This window comes from Ranitomeya variabilis, chromosome 3, assembly GCF_051348905.1.
Source record: "Ranitomeya variabilis isolate aRanVar5 chromosome 3, aRanVar5.hap1, whole genome shotgun sequence".
NCBI lineage: Eukaryota > Metazoa > Chordata > Amphibia > Anura > Dendrobatidae > Ranitomeya > Ranitomeya variabilis.
Window position 1 is genome coordinate 657,727,651 of NC_135234.1, and position 26,707 is coordinate 657,754,357.

The following is a 26,707-nucleotide window of genomic DNA, read 5'->3' on the forward strand; positions in this document are numbered from 1 at the left end:
TAATAGATGACAAAGAGCAAATCAGGGTCACAGATAGAATAAACTTAGACGGTAAGGTGCAAATGGAAACAGATTTATCAAGCTTTTTAGTGCGCTTAGAGCATGCTGATATAACATGAGTAGAATCACCACAATAGAAACACAACCCATTTTTCCGTCTAAAATTCTGCCGCTCGCTTCGGGACAGAATTCTATCACACTGCATACTCTCTGGCGACTTCTCAGTGGACACCGCCAGATGGTGCACTGGTTTGCGCTCCCGCAAACGCCTATCGATCTGAATAGCCATTGTCATGGACTCATTCAGACCCGCAGGCACAGGGAACCCCACCATAACATCCTTAATGGCATCAGAGAGACCCTCTCTGAAAGTCGCCGCCAGGGCGCACTCATTCCACTGAGTAAGCACAGACCATTTACGGAATCTTTGGCAGTAAATTTCCGCTTCATCTTGCCCCTGAGATAGGGACATCAAAGTTTTTTCTGCCTGAAGCTCCAAATGAGGTTCGTCATAAAGCAACCCCAAGGCCAGAAAAAACGCATCCACATTGAGCAACGCAGGATCCCCTGGTGTCAATGAAAAAGCCCAGTCTTGAGGGTCGCCCCGGAGCAAGGAAATCACAATCCTGACCTGCTGTGCAGGGTCTCCGGCAGAGCGAAATTTCAGGGACAAAAATAATTTGCAATTATTTCGAAAATTCTGAAACCCAGATCTATTCCCCGAGAAAAATTCCGGCAAAGGAATTCTCGGCTCAGATACAGGTGCATGACAAACAAAGTCTTGCAAATTTTGTACCTTCGTGGCGAGATTATTCAAACCTGCAGTTACACTCTGAAGATCCATTACAAACAGGTGGACACAGAGCCATTCAAAGATTAGAAGGAGAAAAAAAAAAAAAAATCTCAGCAGACTTCTTATTTCTCTCCTTTCTCAGCCAAGGATTTTAACCCTTTAGTGGGCCGGTCAAACTGTCATGTTCTCAATGGCAAGAGAACATAGCATCAGCATATATAGGAACTAGCTCTTGGAAGATGGGAACTGAGCTGACCATGAACTAAACCTAACGCACAACTAGCAGTGGCCGGGTAGCATGCCTACGTTGATTCTAGATGCCCAGCACCAGCCGGAGGACTAAATAATGCTAGCAGAGGAAAATATTAGTCCTAGCTCACCTCTAGAGAAATACCCCGAAAGGAGACAGAGGCCCCCCACATGTATTGGCGGTGAATTAAGATGAAATAACAAACGTAGTATGAAAATAGGTTTAGCAAATTTGAGGTCCACTTACTACATAGCAGAAGACAGAAAGGACACTTTCATGGTCAGCTGAAAACCCTATCAAAACACCATCCAGAAATTACTTTAAAACTCTGGCATTAACTCATAACACCAGAGTGGCAATTCCTGTTCACAAGAGCTTTCCAGACACAGTAACGAAACTACAGCTGTGAACTGGAACAAAAATGCAAAAACAAACATGGACAAGAGTCCAACTTATCTAGTAGTTGTCTAGGAGCAGGAACAAGCACAGAGAGGCTTCTGATAACATTGTTGACCGGCAAGCAACTAACAGAGCAGCAAGGTTATATAGCGACTCCCACATCTTGATGGGAACAGGTGAACAGAGAAGATGAAGACACCAGTTCAATTCCACCAGTAGCCACCGGGGGAGCCCAGAATCCAAATTCACAACAGGCTATGGTCAGGAGGATAATTCCTGGGTGGTCGCCTCTGATGTTCATGCGGCCGATTTGGTGCGTGCCTTTCACGCTGCTCATCCTGATCGCCCTGGTGGTCTTGGTGAGGGTTCGGTGACCCCTCCTTAAAGGGGGGGGTACTGTTGTGAACTATATTTCTTGGCTCCCTCTTGTGGTCACTAGCGGTATTACACTTGGATCATCTTTCTCCAGGTTGGTACCCACCTGGTTCGTTAGGCCTTGGGTGTTCCTATTTAGACTTCCTGGAAACTCAGTCTAGTGCCTGGAATCGATGTAGTCAGTCTATGTCTGTTTACTCCTGGTCTCCTGTTCTTTGCAAGATAAGCTAAGTCCTGCTTTCTTATTTTTGTTTATTCGCTTTGCTTCTATTTTGTTCCAGCTTGTTCATAATGTGATTCCTGATTTTTGCTGGAAGCTCTAGGGGGCTGATATTCTCCCCCCACACCGTTAGTCGGTGCGGGGGTTCTTGGATTTTCAGCGTGGATATTTTTGTAGGGTTTTTGCTGACCGTATAAGTCTTCTTCCTATTTTCTGCTATTAATTAGTGGGCCTCTCTTTGCTAAATCTAGTTCATTCTTACGTTTGTCTTTTCTTCTTACGTCACCGTTATTATTTGTTGGGGGCTTGTATTATAACTTTGGGGTCCTTTCTCTTGAGGCAAGTGAGGTCTTATTTTCTCTGAAAGGGTTAGTTAGTTCTCCGGCTGGTGCGAGACGTCTAGAATCAACGTAGGTACGTTCCCCGGCTACTTCTAGTTGTTGTGCTAGGATTAGATATACGGTCAGCCAAGTTACCACCTCCCTATGAGCTGGTTTTTGTGTTTGCGGACTTAGCTGGAACTTCTGAGATCCTCTACCACTAGGATCATAACAGGATCTGCAGCTAACGACTTTGATGACAAATACCACAGGATACCTTCAGCCTTAATGAGTAACAGCCATTTTGGATCATCAAGAGGACCTACACAGAATTATACAGCAGGTTTTGAGGACATAAAAACTACAGTACTATGGTTTACATTATTGAACTACTCTGATAGATTGCTGACATAGAATTGAGTGACTAAACAGATCTAGGACTGAAAATTCAAAAGGTGAGTTCTGAATAGCTAGTTTTACAGGAATAATTGACCCTGAAACTTCTAATAGTGTGCACGTAGGAAGTCCAAAATGTTATCATTTTTAAGTCACCACACTTTTAGCTAGCAAGTGATGCTTTTTCCTTTGGACCAGCAGCGCAGCACGCCGATACAGTTACATTCTGCGGCAGAGCAGGGAGAATCGACCTCCCTGCTCTGCTACCCAGCTGCAATGGGGCCCCTGAGCAGGCGGGGGGGCCCAGTGCCAGCAGTGGCCCCCCCCCGCCCATGATCGCAAGATCAACTGTATCAGCTGGATGCCGAGACAGCTGACCATATTGATGAGAGAAGGAGCACTATGCTCCCTCTCCCATCATCCCCCTTTCAGCGTCTGACGTCACTGACGCCAACACTGAGAGGAGGTCACAATGACGTCACTACTCGGCGCCCGGTCAGGAGAGGGGGTATTAGACTGTGTATAAGTGAGCATCATACTGATTATAGGGGAGCTGTACATGGGGGGAGACTCAGGACATTATTAAATGTAAAGTGGGCACTTATTGTTATAGGGGAACTCAGGCTACTGTGACTGTCAAAAGAGGCCCACAGGGAAATATTACTTTCTAGGGGGCAAAATGTAGGCACGGTTTTCTAGGGCCCATGCACCCGGTATTACTATATTATAGAGGGTTGCTTTAGAATTTAGAGGGCACATGGTGCCACACAGCAGGTGCAGTAATAGGGACACATACGGCAGCAGCGGCTCAGCATCGCGGTATCAGCAGGATGAGGAGTTTGTGCAGGTTGAGAATAGTCCCATTGGTGACAGTGCTGAAAATGTGAGAAGTGAAATGTGTCTTTGTTGTAATCTCTGCAGCCGAGTCCTGGCTGGAAGAAGTTGTCATGTCGATCTGGGCCACATTGAAAGACGTGAAAAGTAAACAATTCCATCAGAAAGAACGTCAGCGGCAAGTCATTATCTGTAACTTTGCTGTGATCTCTTATATGTTTTGCAGGGCTGGTATTTACCACTGACCATATGGTGGTAGTATCAATGTTGGTCTTTATATAGAAATTATTTTCAGCAACAGCGCGGTCATCTGCTGAGGTCCTCCTCCGCTATTAGGGTGTGTCACCCAGTTATAATCAAGGTTACTGGCTTAGGGGCCCACTGAGAAGTTTTGTCCCCCCAAACCAAAACCCTTAGCTACGCCTCTACTTTGAACCATCACTACTTAGAAGGGTCTCTTGACATGAAAAAGTAAAGGCCAATACAGACACGCTGATAGTCAGGAACAAGCCATTAAACAACCGCTGATCCACCTGTTTAAAGCTGATCGAACATTGTTTAAAAGACGCAATTATGTAACCTCAGCATAAGTGTTAAGTTTCCTATCAGATCCATCGCATGGGCAATGAATCATTACACATTGCCAATTCAAGTTAATGGGCTGTCAGTGTAATACAGTACAAGACAGATTCTAAAGAAAAAGAAACGCTTTTCTGTACCTTCTCTCACTCGGTCAAAATGTTAGGGTCCTAAATACAGACCCTCCCTGTGCTGTTAAATCAGAATTCCCATACGTGAGTATGAAAATGACTTTTCCAAAGTAGACAATCCCATTCATGAAAATGTCTTGAATTTTTCTTTAAATAACAATTTCACGTTGAACACATTTTTGAATGTTAGTGGTGAGGTTTTATAATTTTTCATGCTGCTATTTATACTTTTAAAAAAATCCTGATAAGTTGTAACTTTCTTAATACTAACCTATCACTTCATGTTTGTGTAGGAGACTTTGAGTTTGTGATGTGTACACACAGGCAGGGTAATCTAATTATCATCACAAGCAGGATTGCAATGAAAGGTACACCTTCACTATGAGGGTTCACATGGTCTGTATAAGGAATGCAATGCCAGGACTAATCTTGGGTCTTCTGATCAAACTTTCTGCTCTATGAATCTAAAAGATCAGGTCACGACACTAACCCAGAAAGGGCATTGTGTTCCATATGCGGACTTGGAAATATGCTTGTTCCCTACCTAAGGAAGGAGAAAAATAGGTCTGAACAGCTCCTCTGTTCTTCCTCTCCCTGCACAGTGACCTCTGCACATGACACAGAGTTTGCTCTCACCAATGTCCCCCAGAAGCCAATGAGTGATTTTGAGTCAACGAGTATGCGTCAGTAACTATATTTCTAATTGGTAAAAGAGTAATGCAAACTCTATAAATTGTTAAAAAGGTATTTTACAAACGTTATCCACTATTTATAATGTATAAGCCTTAATTATGCAGACTGGTTTGGGTCAATGACAATAATAATAGTAATACATATGGTTGTGCCTTTACTTTGCTCTGTGACATTCTAAGAAAAATTCATGAAAAAGAATCCACTTGTTCCGCCTGTTCAGCTGGATGCTTTCAAAACTGTTACTATATCTGGACTTGTCATTATATTTCTAGCACAAGTTGTGAGGGCATAAACACATCGTCAAAAAAAAAAGTTGCGGTTACTTGTAATAACCTATGAGACGTTTTTTGAATGAGTTTGAACTGTGACAGCATTTTAATTAAGTCTTCATAATTACTTACCCCAAGGACACACATTACAATAATGGTTTATTCTATTAACATAACACTTTACATTTTTAAAAAACATTTCAGATCCCAGTAGAAGTATTGAAAATTCTGCTACATAAGTTCCACCTTCTATTACATTTCTTTCTTTTCATTACTTTTTATCAATATTATTAGTCTCTTCGGCAATAATTTCACTATTGCAACTGTTACATCTTTCTACATTTAATTGGAAATATTTTTTAAAAATGCAAAAATTTTGTTGTTTCTTTGATTATTTTTGGTTTTTGTATTTTAATTAGCATTTACAATTTAGAACGTACTCGTACATAATGAGAGCGCTTTGGTTTATATATTACATGTTACGTACCATCCAAAGAACTGTCCAAACAGTACAGATAGAAGCAAAGAGAGACAACTACCAGGGCCCTCTCTCCTTTTGTTATATTGTGATTTGTTTGTATGGTTGTAGTCTTTTTCCATGTATACTACATGCCCTGTTGTACGCATAAAGATTATCATTTTTACAAATAATGTAAAAAAAAGTCAAGGAAGTTTCAAAATTATATTGCCCCTTCTGTCTAGATTAGTGTTTTACTATTAGGTTACTATAGTGTTTTATGTTGACTTATGCTCCTTTTTTTGTTTGTGTCATCTAGCAGAGTATTATGCAATACTTGCTAGGCTTGAATGTAGTTTGCGCTATGTCAAATCAAAGAGTTTTCCATCAGATAGGTTGGTGTTGTTGACTATCGGAATGTAAAAGGGAAATTGGAAAACTGATCTTACAGCGGAGATTGTTATGCTAGGTTTTCTAAATATGTATGGCTATATGTTATCCTAGAGCCCTCTGGCAGTGAAGAGGTTAGTCTTTCTGGTTTCCTGTGTCATTCTAGGTCGCCTTTTACTCCCTTCTTTCTCCCTCCTTCCTTCTTCTCCTCCCTAGGCCTCCTTAGCAAACTGCTGCATGCCAATCTGAGGCCACATTGGGGAGAAAGAACATCAGGGGGGAGGGGTGCGGAGGGAGTGAGTACTGGAGCAGAGTGCGTGGGGAGAAATGACATGGGGAGGCATCTTTTCCTGAAAACCATGTGACTTGCCTGGGTTTACATAAATCACAGATTGTTTTTCCCGCCAGCTGCTACAATTTTTAAAGGAATAAGACTCCTGAGATGAAGCCAAGCGCAGAGGACCAGAATAAAGAACTATTTTTCCAATATAGCAGCCGTTCGGGAATCAGTCAGATACTATATTACCAATAGCAAACCGAGTGTATAATGTCTACATTGGCCAAGGGTCTAATTTTTTTTTCTTCTTTTTATGTGTCTCTATAGCAAAGAACAATGTGGCCTCATTCAGATGCCCAGGTTTTTTTTTCGTACTTAGAGACAAATTTATGTATGGCTGTTATGATATAATAAATATTTGTATTGGAGTTGTAAATCCTGGCTACCTTACTTTGAATCTTAGAAGCCAAAATAGGAAAATCATAAATCCCTAAAATGCGTTCAGGTCATCAGAACCACAGGGACAGCAACATGTACAAATTTACACGTGTATGCAGCGTGTGAGGGCAGAGGCGTATCAATAGGGGGTGCTGTACTTGTAGGCACATCTGAGCCCTGATGGCTTATCGGGGCCACTATACCCAGTGACAAGATATATGTCAGCTCACCTTTCCTTGAAGAAAAATTGATTGCACGGACTCCCACTGTGCAGCGAGGACATTTGAAAGAAAAAGAGTTAGGGTACTGTCACACAGTGCAATTTTGATCGCTACGACGGTACGATTCGTGACGTTCTAGCGATATCGTTACGATATCGCTGTGTCTGACACGCTACTGCGATCAGACATCACGCTGAGAATCGTACGTCGTAGCAGATCGTTTGGAACTTTCTTTCGTCGCTTGATCACCCGCTGACATCGCTGGATCGTTGTGTGTGACAGCGATCCAGCGATGTGTTCGCTTGTAACCAGGGTAAACATCGGGTAACTAAGCGCAGGGCCGCGCTTAGTAACCTGATGTTTACCCTGGTTACCAGCGTAAACGTTAAAAAAACAAACAGTACATACTTACATTCCGGTGTCTGTCCTCCGGCGTCTCAGCTTCTCTGCACTGTGAGCGCCTGCCGGCCGGAAAGCGAGCACAGCGGTGACGTCACCGCTCTGCTTTCCGGCCGCTGTGCTTACACAGTGCAGAGAAGCTGAGACGCTGGGGACAGACACCGGAATGTAAGTATGTACTGTTTGTTTTTTTAACGTTTACGCTGGTAACCAGGGTAAACATCGGGTTACTAAGCGCGGCCCTGCGCTTAGTAACCCGATGTTTACCCTGGTTACCCGGGGACTTCGGCATCGCTCCAGCGCCGTGATTGCAAAGTGTGACCGCAGTCTACGACGCTGGAGCGATAATCATACGACGCTGCGACGTCACGGATCGTGCCGTCGTAGCGACGAAAATTGCACTGTGTGACAGTACCCTAAAGATCAAAGCATCCAAAGAATCTACATTAACCCCTTCACCCCCAAGGGCGGTTTGCACGTTAATGACCAGGCCAATTTTTACAATTCTGACCACTGTCCATTTATGAGGTTATAACTCTAAAACGCTTCAACGGATCTTGGCGATTCTGATATTGTTTTCTCGAGAAATATTGTACTTCATGATAGTGATAAAATTTATTCGATATAATTTGCGTTTATTTGTGAAAAAAATGAGTATTTGGCGAAAATTTTGAAAATTTCACAATTTTCCAACTTTGAATTTTTATGCCCTTAAATCACAGACATATGTCACGCAAAATACTTAATAAGTAACATTTTCCACATGTCTACTTTACATCAGCACAATTTTGGAACCAAAATTTTTTTTTGTGACGGAGTTATAAGGGTTAAAATTTGACCAGCAATTTCTCATTTTTACAACACCATTTTTTTTTAGGGACCACATCTCATTTGAAGTCATTTTGAGGGGTCTATATGATAGAAAATACCCAAGTGTGACACCATTCTAAAAACTGCACCCCTCAAGGTACTAAAAACCACTTTCAAGAAGTTTATTAACCCTTCAGGTGTTTCACAGAAATTTTTGGAATGTTTAAATAAAAATGAACATTTAACTTTTTTTTCACAAAAAAATTATTTCAGCTCCAATTTGTTTTATTTTACCAAGGGTAACAGGAGAAAATAGACCCCAAAATTTGTTGTACAATTTGTCCTGAGTACGCTGATACCCCATATGTTGGGGTAAACCACTGTTTGGGCGCATGGCAGAGCTCGGAGGGAAAGGAGCGCCATTTGACTTTTCAATGCAAAATTGACTGGAATTGAGATGGGACGCCATGTTGCATTTGGAGAGCCCCTGATGTGCCTAAACATTGAAACCCCCCACAAGTGACACCATTTTGGAAAGTAGACCCCCTAAGGATCTTATCTAGATGTGTGGTGAGCACTTTGACCCAACAAGTGCTTCACAGAAGTTTATAATGCAGAGCCGTAAAAATAAAAAATCATATTTTTTCACAAAAATGATCTTTTCGCCCCCAATTTTTTATTTTCCCAAGGGTAAGAGAAGAATTTGGACCCCAAAAATTGTTGTGCAATTTGTCCTGAGTACGCTGATACCCCATATGTGGGTGTAAACCATTGTTTGGGCGCAGGGCAGAGCTCGGAAGGGAAGGAGCGCCATTTGACTTTTCAATGCAAAATTGACTGGAATTGAGATGGGACGCCATGTTGCATTTGGAGAGCCCCTGTTGTGCCTAAACATTGAAACCCCCCACAATGACACCATTTTGGAAAGTAGACCCCCTAAGGATCTTATCTAGATGTGTGTTGAGCACTTTGACCCAACAAGTGCTTCACAGAAGTTTATAATGCAGAGCCGTAAAAATAAAAAATCATATTTTTTCACAAAAATGATTTTTCACCCCCATTTTTTTATTTCCCCAAGGGTAAGAGAAGAAATTAGACCACAAAAGTTGTTGTGCAATTTGTCCTGAGTACGACGATACCCCATATGTGGGGGTAAACCACTGTTTGGGCGCATAGCAGAGCTCGGAAGTGAAGGAGCGCTATTTTACTTTTCAATGCAAAATTGACTGGAATTAAGATGGGATGCCATGTTGCGTTTGGAGAGCCCCTGATGTGCCTAAACATTAAAAACCCCCACAAGTGACATCATTTTGGAAAGTAGACCCCCTAAGGAACTTATCTAGATGTGTTTTGAGAGCTTTGAACCCCCAAGTGTTTCACTACAGTTTATAACGCAGAGCCGTGAAAATAAAAATTATTTTTTTTTTCACAAAAATGATATTTTAGCACCCAGTTTTGTATTTTCACAAGGGTATCAGGATAAATTGGACCCCAAAAGTTGTTGTCCAATTTGTCCTGAGTACGCTGATACCCCATATGTGGGGGGGAACCACTGTTTGGGCGCATGACAGAGCTCGGAAGGGAAGGAGCGCCATTTGGAATGCAGACTTAAATGGATAGGTCTGCAGGCGTCACGTTGCATTTGCAGAGCCCCTGATGTACCCAAACAGTACAAACCCCCCACAAGTGACGCCATATTGGAAACTAGACCCCCCAAGGAACTTATCTAGATGTGGTGTGAGAACTTTGAACCCCCAAGTGTTTCACTACAGTTTACAACGCAGAGCCGTGAAAATAAAAAATCCTTTTTTTCCCACAAAACTTATTTTTTGGCCCCCAGTATTGTATTTTCCCAAGGGTAGCAGGAGAAATTGGACCCCAAAAGATGATGTCCAATTTATCCTGAGTACGCTGATACCTCATATGTTGGGGTAAACCCCTGTTTGGGCACACGGGAGAGCTCTGAAGGGAAAGAGCACTGTTTTCCTTTTTCAACGCAGAATTGGCTGGAATTCAGATCGGATGCCATGTCCCGTTTGGAGAGCCCCTGATGTGCCTAAACAGTGGAAACCCCCCAATTATAACTGAAACCCTAATCCAAACACACCCCTTACCCTAATCCCAACAGTAACCCTAACCACTAGAGTTGAGCGACTTTCATTTTTTTAAGATCGAGTCGGGTTTTGTGAAACCCGATTTTGTCCAGAGTCGAGTCGAGTGCAGTCGGCCGATTATCGCTAAAAGTCGGGGATCGACCGAAACACGAAACCCAATGCAAGTCAATGGGGAAGCATAGTCGGCAGTGAGTGGAGGCCAGGAAAACACCTACAGTGCCCATTTTAATGCCAAAAACATCCATTCTTGTTTCTGAAGCTTGTCAATCTTAATTAACTTTATAATAATAGTTGGGCATAGGGAATTGGGGGTCATTTGGCAAAAGTTGTGGGGGGAGTAGGGCTGGCTCAAGTTTTTCGTGGGCCCAGGAAATGCGGACTACGTCACGGCGGTGTTGCAGGGAAAGGTAAGTATTTCAACGTTGCAAGTGCTGTGATCCTGAGCAAGCAGGGGGGGCCCACTCGTTCGCATTGGCACTGGCACAGGGCCCCTCAAAGTACAGCGGTGTGTTTGCATGGCGGGGGCGCCTCCCACCAGCAGCGACACTTTTGCGTACTCTGAGGGGCCCTGTGCCAGTGACGTCGCCAACGAGTATGCCCCCCCACCTGATGAAGGAACCTGCACTTTCATCTGCACCTTCCTCTCTGTCCCTGTGTAAGGTGGTATAACATGCGGGAAGGGGAACCTTACTTTCAGCAGGGTCAGATTCTGGCTGTGTAGAGTATAAGGGGAATGTAGTGGTCTAGGTCAATGTACCAGCAGACTCATCTAGCAGTGGCTGGGCAATGGGCAGGATGAGGAGGAAACAGATATAGGGCCAAAGAATAAAGTAGGCTAAATGCAGTTCAAAATTGGTAACAGGACTAAACAGGCGGCATTGCTTTGTTCAGTGGAGTAGCAAACCCAAGAGCAGCAGACACTGTTTCAAGGGCCTAACCACACTAGTAGGCCAAATGCAGTTTAATATCTGATAGTATAGGGCGAAAGCCAGAATGTGGAAGCTCAGCTTTGTTCAGTTGAGGACAACACCAGGCAGGGGCAGACAGACACCTTTAGTAGGCCGGAACAGCCAATTTTTTTAAAAAACAGCAGTTAGTAAGAGGCAGAAGGTAGAAGCTCAGCTTTATTCAGTTGAGGACAACACCAGGCAGGGGCAGACCCCTTTAGTAGGCCGGAACAGCCAATTGCATTTTTAAAAATGGTAATTTGGAACTGAAGGTTGAAGCTCAGCTTTATTCAGTTGAGGACAACACCAGGCAGGGGCAGACAGACACCTTTAGTAGGCCGGAACAGCCAATTGCATTTTTAAAAATGGTAATTTGGAACTGAAGGTTGAAGCTCAGCTTTATTCAGTTGAGGACAACACCAGGCAGGGGCAGACAGACACCTTAAGTAGGCCGAAACAGCCAATGGCATTTTTAAAAATGGTAATTTGGAACAGAAGGTTGAAGCACAGCTTTGTTCAGTTGAGGACAACACCAGGCAGGGGCAGACAGACACCTTTAGTAGGCCGGAACAGCCAATTTTTTTAAAAAACAGCAGTTAGTAAGAGGCAGAAGGTAGAAGCTCAGCTTTATTCAGTTGAGGACAACACCAGGCAGGGGCAGACCCCTTTAGTAGGCCGGAACAGCCAATTGCATTTTTAAAAATGGTAATTTGGAACTGAAGGTTGAAGCTCAGCTTTATTCAGTTGAGGACAACACCAGGCAGGGGCAGACAGACACCTTTAGTAGGCCGGAACAGCCAATGGCATTTTTAAAAATGGTAATTTGGAACAGAAGGTTGAAGCACAGCTTTGTTCAGTTGAGGACAACACCAGGCAGGGGCAGACAGACACCTTTAGTAGGCCGGAACAGCCAATTTTTTTTAAAAAACAGCAGTTAGTAAGAGGCAGAAGGTAGAAGCTCAGCTTTATTCAGTTGAGGACAACACCAGGCAGGGGCAGACAGACACCTTTAGTAGGCCGGAACAGCCAATTGCATTTTTAAAAATGGTAATTTGGAACTGAAGGTTGAAGCTCAGCTTTATTCAGTTGAGGACAACACCAGGCAGGGGCAGACAGACACCTTTAGTAGGCCGGAACAGCCAATTGCATTTTTAAAAATGGTAATTTGGAACTGAAGGTTGAAGCTCAGCTTTATTCAGTTGAGGACAACACCAGGCAGGGGCAGACAGACACCTTTAGTAGGCCGGAACAGCCAATTGCATTTTTAAAAATGGTAATTTGGAACTGAAGGTTGAAGCTCAGCTTTATTCAGTTGAGGACAACACCAGGCAGGGGCAGACAGACACCTTTAGTAGGCCGGAACAGCCAATTGCATTTTTAAAAATGGTAATTTGGAACTGAAGGTTGAAGCTCAGCTTTATTCAGTTGAGGACAACACCAGGCAGGGGCAGACAGACACCTTTAGTAGGCCGGAACAGCCAATTGCATTTTTAAAAATGGTAATTTGGAACTGAAGGTTGAAGCTCAGCTTTATTCAGTTGAGGACAACACCAGGCAGGGGCAGACAGACACCTTTAGTAGGCCGGAACAGCCAATGGCATTTTTAAAAATGGTAATTTGGAACAGAAGGTAGAAGCTCAGCTTTATTCAGTTGAGGACAACACCAGGCAGGGGCAGACATTCACCTTTAGTAGGCCGGAACAGCCAATTGCATTTTTAAAAATGGTAATTTGGAACTGAAGGTTGAAGCTCAGCTTTATTCAGTTGAGGACAACACCAGGCAGGGGCAGACAAACACCTTTAGTAGGCCGGAACAGCCAATTGCATTTTTAAAAATGGTAATTTGGAACTGAAGGTTGAAGCTCAGCTTTATTCAGTTGAGGACAACACCAGGCAGGGGCAGACAGACACCTTTAGTAGGCCGGAACAGCCAATTGCATTTTTAAAAATGGTAATTTGGAACTGAAGGTTGAAGCTCAGCTTTATTCAGTTGAGGACAACACCAGGCAGGGGCAGACAGACACCTTTAGTAGGCCGGAACAGCCAATGGCATTTTTAAAAATGGTAATTTGGAACTGAAGGTTGAAGCTCAGCTTTATTCAGTTGAGGACAACACCAGGCAGGGGCAGACCCCTTTAGTAGGCCGGAACAGCCAATTGCATTTTTAAAAATGGTAATTTGGAACAGAAGGTTGAAGCACAGCTTTATTCAGTTGCAGCTTCTTGGCAATAATATAAAGAAGACGAGACAGGACAACACTCGTTGGATGCCATATCTGTGTTTTCACTGGAAAAAAAACTGTCAGTTAACTACTTGTATGAGAAAGTTTTTGTAGCTGGAGGCCACTTTTTGTATTGTACCAGTTTTTTGTTGTATGTTTGGAACTGAAGGTTGAAGCTCAGCTTTATTCAGTTGAGGACAACACCAGGCAGGGGCAGACACCTTTAGAAGGACGGAAAAGCCAATTTTTTTAAAAACAGCAGTTAATCTGAGCCAGAAGGTAGAAGCTCAGCTTTATTCAGTTGAGGCCAACTTGAATTAGGGACTGCAGACAGACTTTGCAGGCTGTCCCTTGTGTGGACCATGCATCCAATACATTAACCCATTGAGCCACAAAGGACACGTAACCTTCCGTGGCCAGGCCTACAGGTCCATGTGTCTGTTGTCAGGTATACCTTTGGACTGACAAATTGACAGAATGCAAGGACAATGCGGTCTTTAACATGCAGGTGGAGGGGTGGGATGGCTTTTCTCGCAAAAGAATTGTCAACTGGGTAGCTCATAGCGTGGTATATCGTAGTTCATCCTGGCTTTATTAATATTAAATTAAATTAAAAAATAGGCTCTATGCACTTTATAATTGGTTCCAGGGGTACACGGGCAGCAGTGGTCTGGTCAGTGGAGGCCTAGTGGAAGGAGGGACCGCAGACAGGCTTCGAAGGCCTAACATAATTAAATTGGGCTGGCTGTAGGCACTTTATTATTAGTTACAGGGGTACACGGGCAGCAGTGGTCTGGTCAGTGGAGGCCTAGTGGAAGGAGGGACCGCAGACAGGCTTCGAAGGCCTAACATAATTAAATTGGGCTGGCTGTAGGCACTTTATTATTAGTTAAAGGGGTACACGGGCAGCAGTGGTCTGGTCAGTGGAGGCCTAGTGGAAGGAGGGACCGCAGACAGGCTTCGAAGGCCTAACATAATTAAATTGGGCTGGCTGTAGGCACTTTATTATTAGTTACAGGGGTACACGGGCAGCAGTGGTCTGGTCAGTGGAGGCCTAGTGGAAGGAGGGACCGCAGACAGGCTTCGAAGGCCTAACATAATTAAATTGGGCTGGCTGTAGGCACTTTATTATTAGTTACAGGGGTACACGGGCAGCAGTGGTCTGGTCAGTGGAGGCCTAGTGGAAGGAGGGACCGCAGACAGGCTTCGAAGGCCTAACATAATTAAATTGGGCTGGCTGTAGGCACTTTATTATTAGTTACAGGGGTACACGGGCAGCAGTGGTCTGGTCAACGGAGGCCGATTGTAATGAGTGTCTGCCAGTTAGTAGTCCAAAACAACAACTAAATGTGAATGTCTCGCATTAAAACAAAACAAAAACACTAAAGGGTGCAATCATTAGGTTCAGGGGTGGGATCCCCTGCGTTGTTTCAGACCTACTAATTTTGCGCAAAGTATTTACTGTGGTAAATAGAGGACACTGCCCCTGACTATGTTAAGTACCATCATACATGTCAGCACAATGGTATTGTCAGTGGCAGGTATGGAAGGATGTCAGCGCATAGACTTAACATTGGTGGAAGTGTGAGAGATAACTGTGGAAGTGGTAGAGCAATGTTTGACCTGGGGGTGGGTGAACTCTCTTGTGGCCGGCGTTACAGGCCCAAGGCCCCTCATGTTACAACAGTGTGTCTGACGTTGGGTGCGCACCACCACCGCCAGAGACACTTTATTGTACTATGAGGAACCCAGTAGCAATGCCGTCGACCAAAAGCGAGTACACCCACCTCTTCAGACAAACAGCAGTCTCACGGGTGCTTGCGCCAAGTCGCGATACCACGGCCCCGTGTGGGGAGTTTGGCCATTTAGGGAGGTGTAAACATGTCGTATGCTGGACAATCAGCTGCAGCAAATTAGACATTAGAAAAGTAATTCACAGTAGTCCACAGGCAAGAGCTTTTCATAGGAAAGCTAGGTGTCGGCCGGGCAAGGTGGGGCAAAAGATTTCGAAATCCAGTTGTGGTTCATTTTAATGAATGTTAGATCGTCAACATTTTGGGTAGCCAGACGAGTCCTTTTTTCGGTTAATATTGAACCTGCAGCACTGAATACTCTTTCTGATAGGACACTTGCTGCCGGGCAAGCAAGCTCCTGCAATGCATATTCTGCCAATTCTGGCCAGGTGTCTAATTTTGATGCCCAGTAATCAAATGGGAATGCCGGTTGAGGGAGAACATCGATAAGGGATGAAAAATAGTTAGTAACCATACTGGACAAATGTTGTCTCCTGTCACTTTCAATTGATGCAGCAGTACCTGTCCTGTCTGCGGTCATAGCAAAATCACTCCACAACCTGGTCAGAAAACCCCTCTGTCCAACGCCACTTCTGATGTGTGCACCCCTAACACTCCTAGTCTGTTGCCCCCTTGAGCTCGTGTGAGAACGATCACGTGCGCTGTGTGCTGGGAATGCCTGAAGCAAACGGTCAACAAGAGTTGATTGTTTGGTTGCTAATATTAGTTCCAAGTTCTCATGTGGCATAATATTTTGCAATTTGCCTTTATAGCGTGGATCAACGAGGCAGGCCAACCAGTAATCGTCATCGTTCATCATTTTCGTTATGCGTGTGTCCCTTTTTAGGATACGTAAGGCATAATCCGCCATGTGGGCCAAAGTTCCAGTTGTCAAATCTCCGGTTGTGATTGGGTGAGGGGCAGTTGCAGGCAAATCTACGTCACTTGTGTCCCTCAAAAAACCAGAACCCGGCCTTGACACGCAACCAATTTCCAGTGCCCCCGGGAAAGGTTCCGCATTAAAAATATACTCATCCCCATCATCCTCCTTGTCCTCCACCTCCTCTTCGCCCGCTACCTCGTCCTGTACACTGCCCTGACCAGACAATGGCTGACTGTCATCAAGGCTTTCCTCTTCCTCTGGTGCAGACGCCTGCTCCTTTATGTGCGTCAAACTTTGCATCAGCAGACGCATTAGGGGGATGCTCATGCTTATTACGGTGTTGTCTGCACTAACCAGCCGTGTGCATTCCTCAAAACACTGAAGGACTTGACACATGTCTTGTATCTTCGACCACTGGACACCTGACAACTCCATGTCTGCCATCCTACTGCCTGCCCGTGTATGTGTATCCTCCCACAAAAACATAACAGCCCGCCTCTGTTGGCACAGTCTCTGAAGCATGTGCAGTGTTGAGTTCCACCTTGTTGCAACGTCTATGATTAGGCGATGCTGGGGAAGGTTCAAAGACCGCTGATAGGTCTGCATACGGCTGGCGTGTACAGGCGAACGTCGGATATGTGAGCAAAGTCCACGCACTTTGAGGAGCAGGTCGGAGAACCCAGGATAAGTTTTCAATAAGCACTGCACCACCAGGTTTAAGGTGTGAGCCAGGCAAGGAATGTGTTTCAGTTGGGAAAGGGAGATGGCAGCCATGAAATTCCTTCCGTTATCACTAACTACCTTGCCTGCCTCAAGATCTACTGTGCCCAGCCACGACTGCGTTTCTTGTTGCAAGAACTCGGACAGAACTTCCGCGGTGTGTCTGTTGTCGCCCAAACACTTCATAGCCAATACAGCCTGCTGACGCTTGCCAGTAGCTGGCCCATAATGGGACAACTGGTGTGCAACAGTGTCATCTGCCGATGGAGTGGTTGGCCGACTGCGGTCTGTGGAAGAGCTGTAGCTTCTGCAGGAGGACGAGGAGGAGGAGGAGGAGGGGGTGCGAACGCCTACAGCCAACTGTTTCCTAGACCGTGGGCTAGGCACAACTGTCCCGAAATTGATGTCCCCTGTGGACCCTGCATCCACCACATTCACCCAGTGTGCCGTGATGGACACATAACGTCCCTGGCCATGCCTACTGGTCCATGCATCTGTAGTCAGGTGCACCTTTGTACTCACAGATTGCCTGAGTGCATGGACGATGCGCTGTTTAACATGCTGGTGCAGGGCTGGGATGGCTTTTCTGGAAAAAAAGTGTCGACTGGGTAGCTCGTATCGTGGTTCAGCGTACTCCATTAGGGCTTTGAAAGCTTCGCTTTCAACTAACCGGTAGGGCATCACCTCTAACGAGATTAGTCTAGCTATGTGGGCGTTAAAACCCTGTGTACGCGGATGCGAGGATAAGTACTTCCTTTTTCTAACCAGAGTCTCATGTAGTGTGAGCTGAACTGGAGAGATGGAGATCGTGGAACTTGCGGGTGTGCCGGTGGACATGGCAGACTGAGAGACGGTTGGAGACGGTATTGTTTCCGCCGGTGCCCTAGATGCAATATTTCCGCCTACAAAACTGGTGATTCCCTGACCCTGACTGCTTTTGGCTGGCAAAGAAACCTGCACAGATACTGCCGGTGGTGCGGAAAATGGTGGCCTTACAGTGACGGAAGGGATGTTGCGTTGATGACTAGCTTCATTGGCCGAGGGTGCTACAACCTTAAGGGACGTTTGGTAGTTAGTCCAGGCTTGAAAATGCATGGTGGTTAAGTGTCTATGCATGCAACTAGTATTGAGACTTTTCAGATTCTGACCTCTGCTTAAGCTAGTAGAACATTTTTGACAGATGACTTTGCGCTGATCAATTGGATGTTGTTTAAAAAAATGCCAGACTGCACTCTTCCTAGCATCGGATCCCTTTTCAGGGATTGCAGACTGAGCTTTAACCGGATGGCAACGCTGTGCTCCAACAGGTTTTGGCTTTGACACGCGTTTTGGGCCAGATAGGGGCCCGGCAGATGGAACCTGTTGCGATGTTGATGCCTGCTGCGGCCCCTCCTCCACCTCCGCTTCTGAACTACTGCTGCCTGCACCCTGTTCCTCCAATGGCTGCCAATCGGGGTCAACAACCGGGTCATCTATTACCTCCTCTTCGAGCTCGTGTGCAACTTCGTCTGTGTCACTGTGTCGGTCTGTGGTATAGCGTTCGTGGCGGGGCAACATAGTCTCATCAGGGTCTGATTGTGGATCTGTACCCTGAGAGGGCAATGTGGTGGTCTGAGTCAAAGGAGCAGCATAGTACTCTGGCTGTGGTTGTGCATCAGTGCACTCCATGTCAGAATCTACTTGTAATGGGCATGGCCTGTTAAGTGTTTCACTTTCTAAGCCAGGGACGGTATGTGTAAAGAGCTCCATGGAGTGACCCGTTGTGTCGCCTGCTGCATCCTTCTCTCTTGTTGTAGTTTTTGCTGAGGAGGACAAGGAAGCGACTTGTCCCTGACCGTGAACATCCACAAGCGACGCGCTGCTTTTACATTTACCAGTTTCAGAAGAGGAGGCAAAAGAGCTAGAGGCTGAGTCTGCAATGTAAGCCAAAACTTGCTGTTGCTGCTCCGGCTTTAAAAGCGTTTTTCCTACTCCCAGAAAAGAGAGCGTTCGAGGCCTTGTGTAGCCAGACGACAAAACTGGCTCCACAGCTCCAGACTTAGGTGGAATATTTTTATCCCCACGACCACCTGATGCTCCACTACCACTACCATCATTACCAGCTGACAATGAACGCCCACGGCCACGACCTCTTGCACCAGACTTCCTCATTGTTTTAAAAAATTAACCAAAGTAACTTTATTTGTTGCTGTCAAACAACTTACACGGTGAGCTATAACTTCAGTATGATTTCTATATCCCTTAACAGGTTGGTGAGACCACAAGGAAAATCAGGCACAATGTTACACACTCTGTTTTCTGTGGCACAAAATCACAGAGATGACACACACGCAGGACTGTCACTCAAGCACTAATGTCAATATTATTCTCCCACCTAATTTTTTTTTTTTTTTTTTTCTCAGGGAGACTTTAGAAACCAAATAAGATAAAATGTTTTTTTCAGGGACAATTTAGAAACCAAATACTAATAAAAAAAGTAAAAAAATAAAATAGCCTTTCTATGGCCCACAATTAGAGAGAGAGAGGTGGCACACCCAGGAGTCAAGACTGGCACACAAGCTGAAAGGGCAATATTACTCTCCCACTGTTTTTTTATGTTTTTTTTTTTTTTTTTCAGGGAGACTTTAGAAACCAAATAATATTAAACAAAGCAAAAAAATAAATAGGCTTTCTATGGCCCACAATTAGAGAGAGAGAGGTGGCACACCCAGGAGTCAAGACTGGCACACAAGCTGAAAGGGCAATATTACTCTCCCACTGTTTTTTTATGTATTTTTTTTTTTCAGGGAGACTTTAGAAACCAAATAATATTAAAAAAAGCAAAAAAAATAAATAGGCTTTCTATGGCCCACAATTAGAGAGAGAGAGGTGGCACACCCAGGAGTCAAGACTGGCACACAAGCTGAAAGGGCAATATTACTCTCCCACTGTTTTTTTATGTATTTTTTTTTTTCAGGGAGACTTTAGAAACCAAATAATATTAAACAAAGCAAAAAAATAAATAGGCTTTCTATGGCCCACAATTAGAGAGAGAGAGGTGGCACACCCAGGAGTCAAGACTGGCACACAAGCTGACAGGGCAATATTACTCTCCCACTGTTTTTTTATGTACTTTTTTTTTTTTTTCAGGGAGACTTTAGAAACCAAATAATATTAAAAAAAGCAAAAAAATAAATAGGCTTTCTATGGCCCACAATTAGAGAGAGAGAGGTGGCACACCCAGGAGTCAAGACTGGCACACAAGCTGAAAGGGCAATATTACTCTCCCACTGTTTTTTTATGTATTTTTTTTTTTCAGGGAGACTTTAGAAACCAAATAATATTAAACAAAGCAAAAAAAATAAATAGGCTTTCTATGGCCCACAATTAGAGAGAGAGAGGTGGCACACCCAGGAGTCAAGACTGGCACACAAGCTGAAAGGGCAATATTACTCTCCCACTGTTTTTTTATGTATTTTTTTTTTCAGGGAGACTTTAGAAACCAAATAATATTAAAAAAAGCAAAAAAATAAATAGGCTTTCTATGGCCCACAATTAGAGAGAGAGAGGTGGCACACCCAGGAGTCAAGACTGGCACACAAGCTGAAAGGGCAATATTACTCTCCCACTGTTTTTTTATGTTTTTTTTTTTTTTTCAGGGAGACTTTAGAAACCAAATATTAAACAAAGCAAAAAAATAAATAGGCTTTCTATGGCCCACAATTAGAGAGAGAGAGGTGGCACACCCAGGAGTCAAGACTGGCACACAAGCTGAAAGGGCAATATTACTCTCCCACTGTTTTTTTATGTATTTTTTTTTTCAGGGAGACTTTAGAAACCAAATAATATTAAAAAAAAGCAAAAAAATAAATAGGCTTTCTATGGCCCACAATTAGAGAGAGAGAGGTGGCACACCCAGGAGTCAAGACTGGCACACAAGCTGAAAGGGCAATATTACTCTCCCACTGTTTTTTTATGTATTTTTTTTTTTCACGGAGACTTTAGAAACCCAATAATATTAAAAAAAACAAAAAAATAAATAGGCTTTGTATGGCCCACTGAATGAGAGATGGCACACACAGGAGTGGCACACAAGCCCTGACTGAGGCCAATATTTTTCTCCCACTGATTGATGTAGTGTTTTTGTGTTGAGGTAGATTTTAGAACACAAATCAAGGAAAAAAATAAATAGGCTTTCTATGGCCCACTCAGTGAGAGATGGCACACACAGGGATGGCACTGTAGCAGAAATGTCAATCTTAATCTTCCACAAAAAAAAAAAAAAAAAAACAGGGACTGTCCTACAATTACTATCTCCCTGCAGTAATGTAAGCCAGGTATGACAGGCAGCAATAGGAGTGGACTGATGCACAAATTAAATAAAAAGTGTGGACAAACAAAAAAGATAGCTGTGCAGAAAGGAAGGAACAAGAGGATATGTGCTTTGAAAAAAGCAGTTGGTTTGCACAGTGGCGTACACACAGCAATACAGCTATCACGGAGCCTTCTAGGGCAGCCCAATGAGCTACAGCGCTGAGGGAAAAAAAAAAATGTAGCTTCCAGTGTCCCTGCACACCGAAGGTGGTGTTGGACAGTGGAAATCGCTACAGCACAAGCGGTTTGGTGGTTAGTGGACCCTGCCTAACGCTATCCCTGCTTCTGACGAAGCGGCAGCAACCTCTCCCTAAGCTCAGATCAGCAGCAGTAAGATGGCGGTCGGCGGGAACGCCCCTTTATAGCCCCTGTGACGCCGCAGACAGCAAGCCAATCACTGCAATGCCCTTCTCTAAGATGGTGGGGACCAGGACCTATGTCATCACGCTGCCCACACTCTGCGTTCACCTTCATTGGCTGAGAAATGGTGCTTTTCGCGTCATTGAAACGCGACTTTGGCGCGAAAGTCGCGTACCGCATGGCCGACAAGCACAGGGGTCGGATCGGGTTTCATGAGACGCCGACTTAGCCAAAAGTCGGCGACTTTTGAAAATGAACGACCCGTTTCGCTCAACCCTACTAACCACTCCTCTAACCCAGACACACCAACCCTATTCCCAACCATAAATGTAATCCAAACCCTAACCCTATCTTTAGCCCCAACCCTAACTGTAGCCCCAACCCTAGCCCCAACCCTAGCCCTAACCCTAGCAATAACCCTAGCCCTATCACTAGCCCTAACACTAGCCGTAACACTAGCCCTAACCCTAGCCCTAACCCTAGCCCTAACCCTAGCCCCAACCCTAGCCCTAACCCTAGCCCTAACCCGAACCCTAGCCCCAACCCTAGCCCTAACCCTAGCCCTAACCCTAGCCCCAACCCTAGCCCTAACCCTAGCCCTAACCCTAGCCCCAACCCTAGCCCTAACCCTAGCCCTAACCCTAGCCCCAACCCTAGCCCTAACCCTAGCCCTAACCCTATCCCTAGCCCTAACCCTTGCCCTAACCCTAACCCTAGCCCTAACTCTAGTCCTAACTCTAGCCCTAACCCTAACCCTAACCCTAACCCTAATGGGAAAATTGAAATAAATACATTTTTTAATTTTTTCATTTTTCCCTAACTAAGGGGGTGATGAAGGGGGGTTTGATTTACTTTTATAGCGGGTTTTTTAGCGGATTTTTATGATTGGCAGCCGTCACACACTGAAAGACGCTTTTCATTGCAAAAAATATTTTTTGCGTTACCACATTTTGAGAGCTGTAATTTTTCCATATTTGAGTCCACAGAGTCATGTGAGATCTTGTTTTTTGCGGGACGAGATGACGTTTTTATTGGTTACATTTTCGGACACGTGACATTTTTTGATCGCTTTTTATTCCGATTTTTGTGAGGTAGAGTGATCAAAAACCAGCTATTCATGAATTTCTTTTGGGGGAGGCGTTTATACCGTTCGCGTTTGGTAAAATTGATAAAGCAGTTTTATTCGTCGAGTCAGTACGATTACAGCGATACCTCATTTATATCATTTTTTTATGTTTTGGCGCTTTTATACGATATAAACTATTTTATAGAAAAAATAATTATTTTGGTATCGCTTTATTCTCAGGACTATAACTTTTTTATTTTTTTGCTGATGATGCTGTATGGTGGCTCGTTTTTTGCGGGACAAGATGACGTTTTCAGCGGTACCATGGTTATTTATATCAGTCTTTTTGATCGCGTGTTATTCCACTTTTTGTTCGGCGGTATGATAATAAAGCGTTGTTTTTTGCCTCGTTTTTTTTTCTTACGGTGTTTACTGAAGGGGTTAACTAGTGGGGCAGTTTTATAGGTTGGGTCGTTAAGGACGCGGCGATACTAAATATGTGTACTTTTATTGTTTTTTTTTATTTTATTTAGCTAAAGAAATGTATTTATGGGAATAATATATATATATTTTTTTCTTTATTTAGGATATTTTTTTTATTTTTTTTTTACACACGTGGGGAATTTTTTTTTAACTTTTTTACTTTGTCCCAGGGGGGGACATCACAGATCATTGATCTGGCAGTGTGCACAGCACTCTGCCAGATCTGCGATCTGCTGTGCAGGGCTGCAGGCTTACCAGCGCCTGCTCTGAGCAGGCACTCGGTAAGCCACCTCCCTCCTTGCAGGACCCGGATGCCGCGGCCATCTTGGATCCGGGACCTGCGGCGAGGAGGGAGGTAGGAGACCCTCGGAGCAACGCGATCACATCGCGTTGCTCCGGGGGTCTCAAGGAAGCCCGCAGGGAGCCCCCTCCCTGCGCGATGCTTCCCTATACCGCCGGTACACCGCGATCATGTTTGATCGCGGTGTGCCGGGGGTTAATGTGCCGGGGGCGGTCCGTGACCGCTCCTGGCACATAGTGCCGGATGTCAGCTGCGATAGTCAGCTGACACCCGGCCGCGATCGGCCGCGCTCCCCCCGTGAGCGCGGCCGATCGGCTATGACGTACTATCCCGTCGAGGGTCAGATAGGCCCAGGTCACCTCGACGGGATAGTACGTCTAAGGTCACAGAGGGGTTAAAAGTGCATATTTATTTCATATGTTTAAAAAGAAGTGTTGAAAATGCATGAAAATAAAATGTAAATTAAAACACACATAGACAAAACAGATGCATTTCGATTTATTCAATCATAATCATTGCTACAAGTGAAGAAAAAAGATTATCTTAGCCGAGGAGGAGTATGTGAGGCCTAATATACTGTATGAAAGGCAATGTGGGACCCATTGTAGTGTATAGCAGGCTTTGTGGGTCCGATTATAACTGTAGGAAATAGTGATGAGCGAATACATTTGGCACTATTCATTACTCGCACGAATAGTACGCTATTCAGGCTATTCGTTACTCGGCGAGTAATTTGGCATTCACCTTGGTATATTGGAGTGACCCGCCCAGCATGTTTAGTGCTTTATTTGCAAGTAATGAACATGCTGGGCTTGCTTGCCAATCACAGTAATGCCGGCTCCATCTTTGGTGTGGCATTACTGTAATTGGCTGGCCTTAAAGCATCATAGGGGAGAATTAATCCCTGCTGGCACCATCTTGTGCACATTGCAACTGGAAACAGTGTAGGGGGAGCGTAGTGTGAGTGTAGGGAGAGCGAAAGCAGCATAAAGGGAGAGTTGTAATTACAAAAAGCTCTTTTAAGAGCTCATGACTATGAAGATTAGTTCTTTGTTAGGTGTAGATAGTGTAGGGAGAGATTTAAAACGAGGGAGGGTGTAAGGCAGGCACCTGCATGTTATCATATCATCAGTGCAAGTACATGCTGCAGATCTCTGCTAGTTTGCATTGTGTTGTATAGTTTAGGAACAGACTGTGGGATTAGGGATAGAAAGGCAGGGTTTTATCCACTACAATAAAATACAAAGCAGCTCTTTTTAGAGCCAAATAATATTAGTACCAGCATATACTAAACAAATTTTTTTGAAGCTACATAATATTCCTTCGTACCAGCATATAAAAAAACTTTTTTACAGCTAAATAATATTTGTCAGTGCCAACATATAGTAACATCCTTTTTAAAAGGTAATTGCTAAATAATATTCCTCACCTATTGCTGAAATAGCAAATATTTATCTAGCAGTTGTGTGACTGGCGCAAAACCTTCTGAGCTATGGAATTGTCACTATTTACCAGTAATTTCCTGAGTCTGCTGTTGGCATGTCTCATAAAGGCGATATACAAAATAAAAAAATTCTATTGCTTAAATAAATAGCATATCTTTAGCAGTTGTGTAACTGTTGCAAACCCAGCAGAGATACACAAACATCACAATTTAGCAGTGGTAATAATTTTCCTTAGTCTGCTGTTGCCATATGTCAGCAAGGCGATATAAAAAAATATTAATTTTCTATTGGTTTAGTAAATAGCGTATATTTATCTAGCAGCTGTGCGACTGGAGCAATCCGTGCAGAGATATGCAAATGTCACAATTTACCAGTGGCAATAATTTTCCTTAGTCTGCTGTTGCCATGTGTCAGCAAGGGGATATAAAAATAATACAAATTTTCTATTGTTAAATAAATAGCATATCTTTATCTCGCAGTTTGTGACTGGCGCAAACCGTGCAGAGATATGAAAATGTCACAATTTACCAGTGGCAATAATTTTCCTTAGTCTGCTGTTGCCCTGTGTCAGCAAGCCGATATAAAAAAGACTAATTTTCTATTGGTTAAATAAATAGCGTATCTTTCTCTATCAGTTGTGGGACTGGAGCAATCCGTGCAGAGATACGCAAACATCACAATTTACCAGTTACAATAATTTTCCTTAGTCTGCTGTTGTCATGTTTCATCAAGGTGATATAAAAAAATACTAATTTTCTATTGGTTAAATAAATAGAGTATCGTTATCTATCAGTTGTGCAACTGGAGCAAAGCCTGCTTAGATACGCAAACGTGACTATTTACCTGTAATTTTCCTGAGTCTGCTGTTGTCGTGTGTAATAAAGCTGATATCTGGAAAAAAAAATAGGCACACATTGCTAGATACAGGGAATTTGTGCATAACACCTCTGTGAGGGTACTTGTGAAAAATAAAGCCAGGACATTTTGTTTTCATAACGCATTCAATATGAAAAAGGGTGACATTCAGGGACATGTATGTGGTGGTGCCCACCAATGCCGTGTGACAGATCAGAAGGTGACTGTATCACTGTATCTTATTCTAGCTTCCTGCCCAAATTTGGTCAGTGCGCTACACCACTGTCGAACCCAGACAAGTGTGAGGATCTTGTGGGTTGGATGTCAGACCAAGGCTCTAGTGTGTTGACAAGCAGCACCACAAAGTCTTCCACACAGTCCAGTCTCAGTAGCCAAGAGGATGGGACTCTGAATCCTCAACCTGGTCCTCCTTCCTCCCTCATCAAGGGTCCCAGGAGACATATGACCCCAACGCTGGCCACTCCGAGGAACTGTTTACATTACCTTGTAATTAGTCAGGCCTCTCAACGTGCACTATTAAAGAGGGTCATGAGGGGGTGGAGTGCAGTGAAGCCCAAACATTTGAGCACCCACGGCCAGGAGTAAGCCACATTGTGGAAGGTCAATTCATGTCTATAGAGGTGGAGGATAATCATGATGCACAGTTGCCATCAGGTCAGCCTAAAATCACAGCTCAGAAGGAGGATTACATTGATGAATTGGAAGACGACATGGTCGATGATGAGGCCACTGATCCAACTTGGCACAGTGGCCCGCCTAGCGAGTACAGCAGTGCAGAGAGGATTGGATCTGTAGCACAAAAATAGGCAAGAAAAGGTAGTGGTTTGACCAGAGGAAGAACTTGGTCTACTGTTGCATAGACTCCCCCCCCCACACACACACACTCGGCTAGAT

At 44.1% G+C, this 26,707-nt stretch overlaps 1 long non-coding RNA gene across 2 annotated transcripts in view; it reads right to left on the reverse strand.

The window, feature by feature from the left end:
- Window positions 1-26,707, reverse strand: part of LOC143816876 (uncharacterized) — a 97,740-nt gene that overhangs the window by 48,942 nt on the left and 22,091 nt on the right. For both annotated transcript variants that reach the window (XR_013224009.1, XR_013224010.1), the window contains exon 2: window positions 25,781-25,828. This is a non-coding gene — a long non-coding RNA (uncharacterized LOC143816876). The remainder of the gene's footprint in view (window positions 1-25,780; window positions 25,829-26,707) is intronic.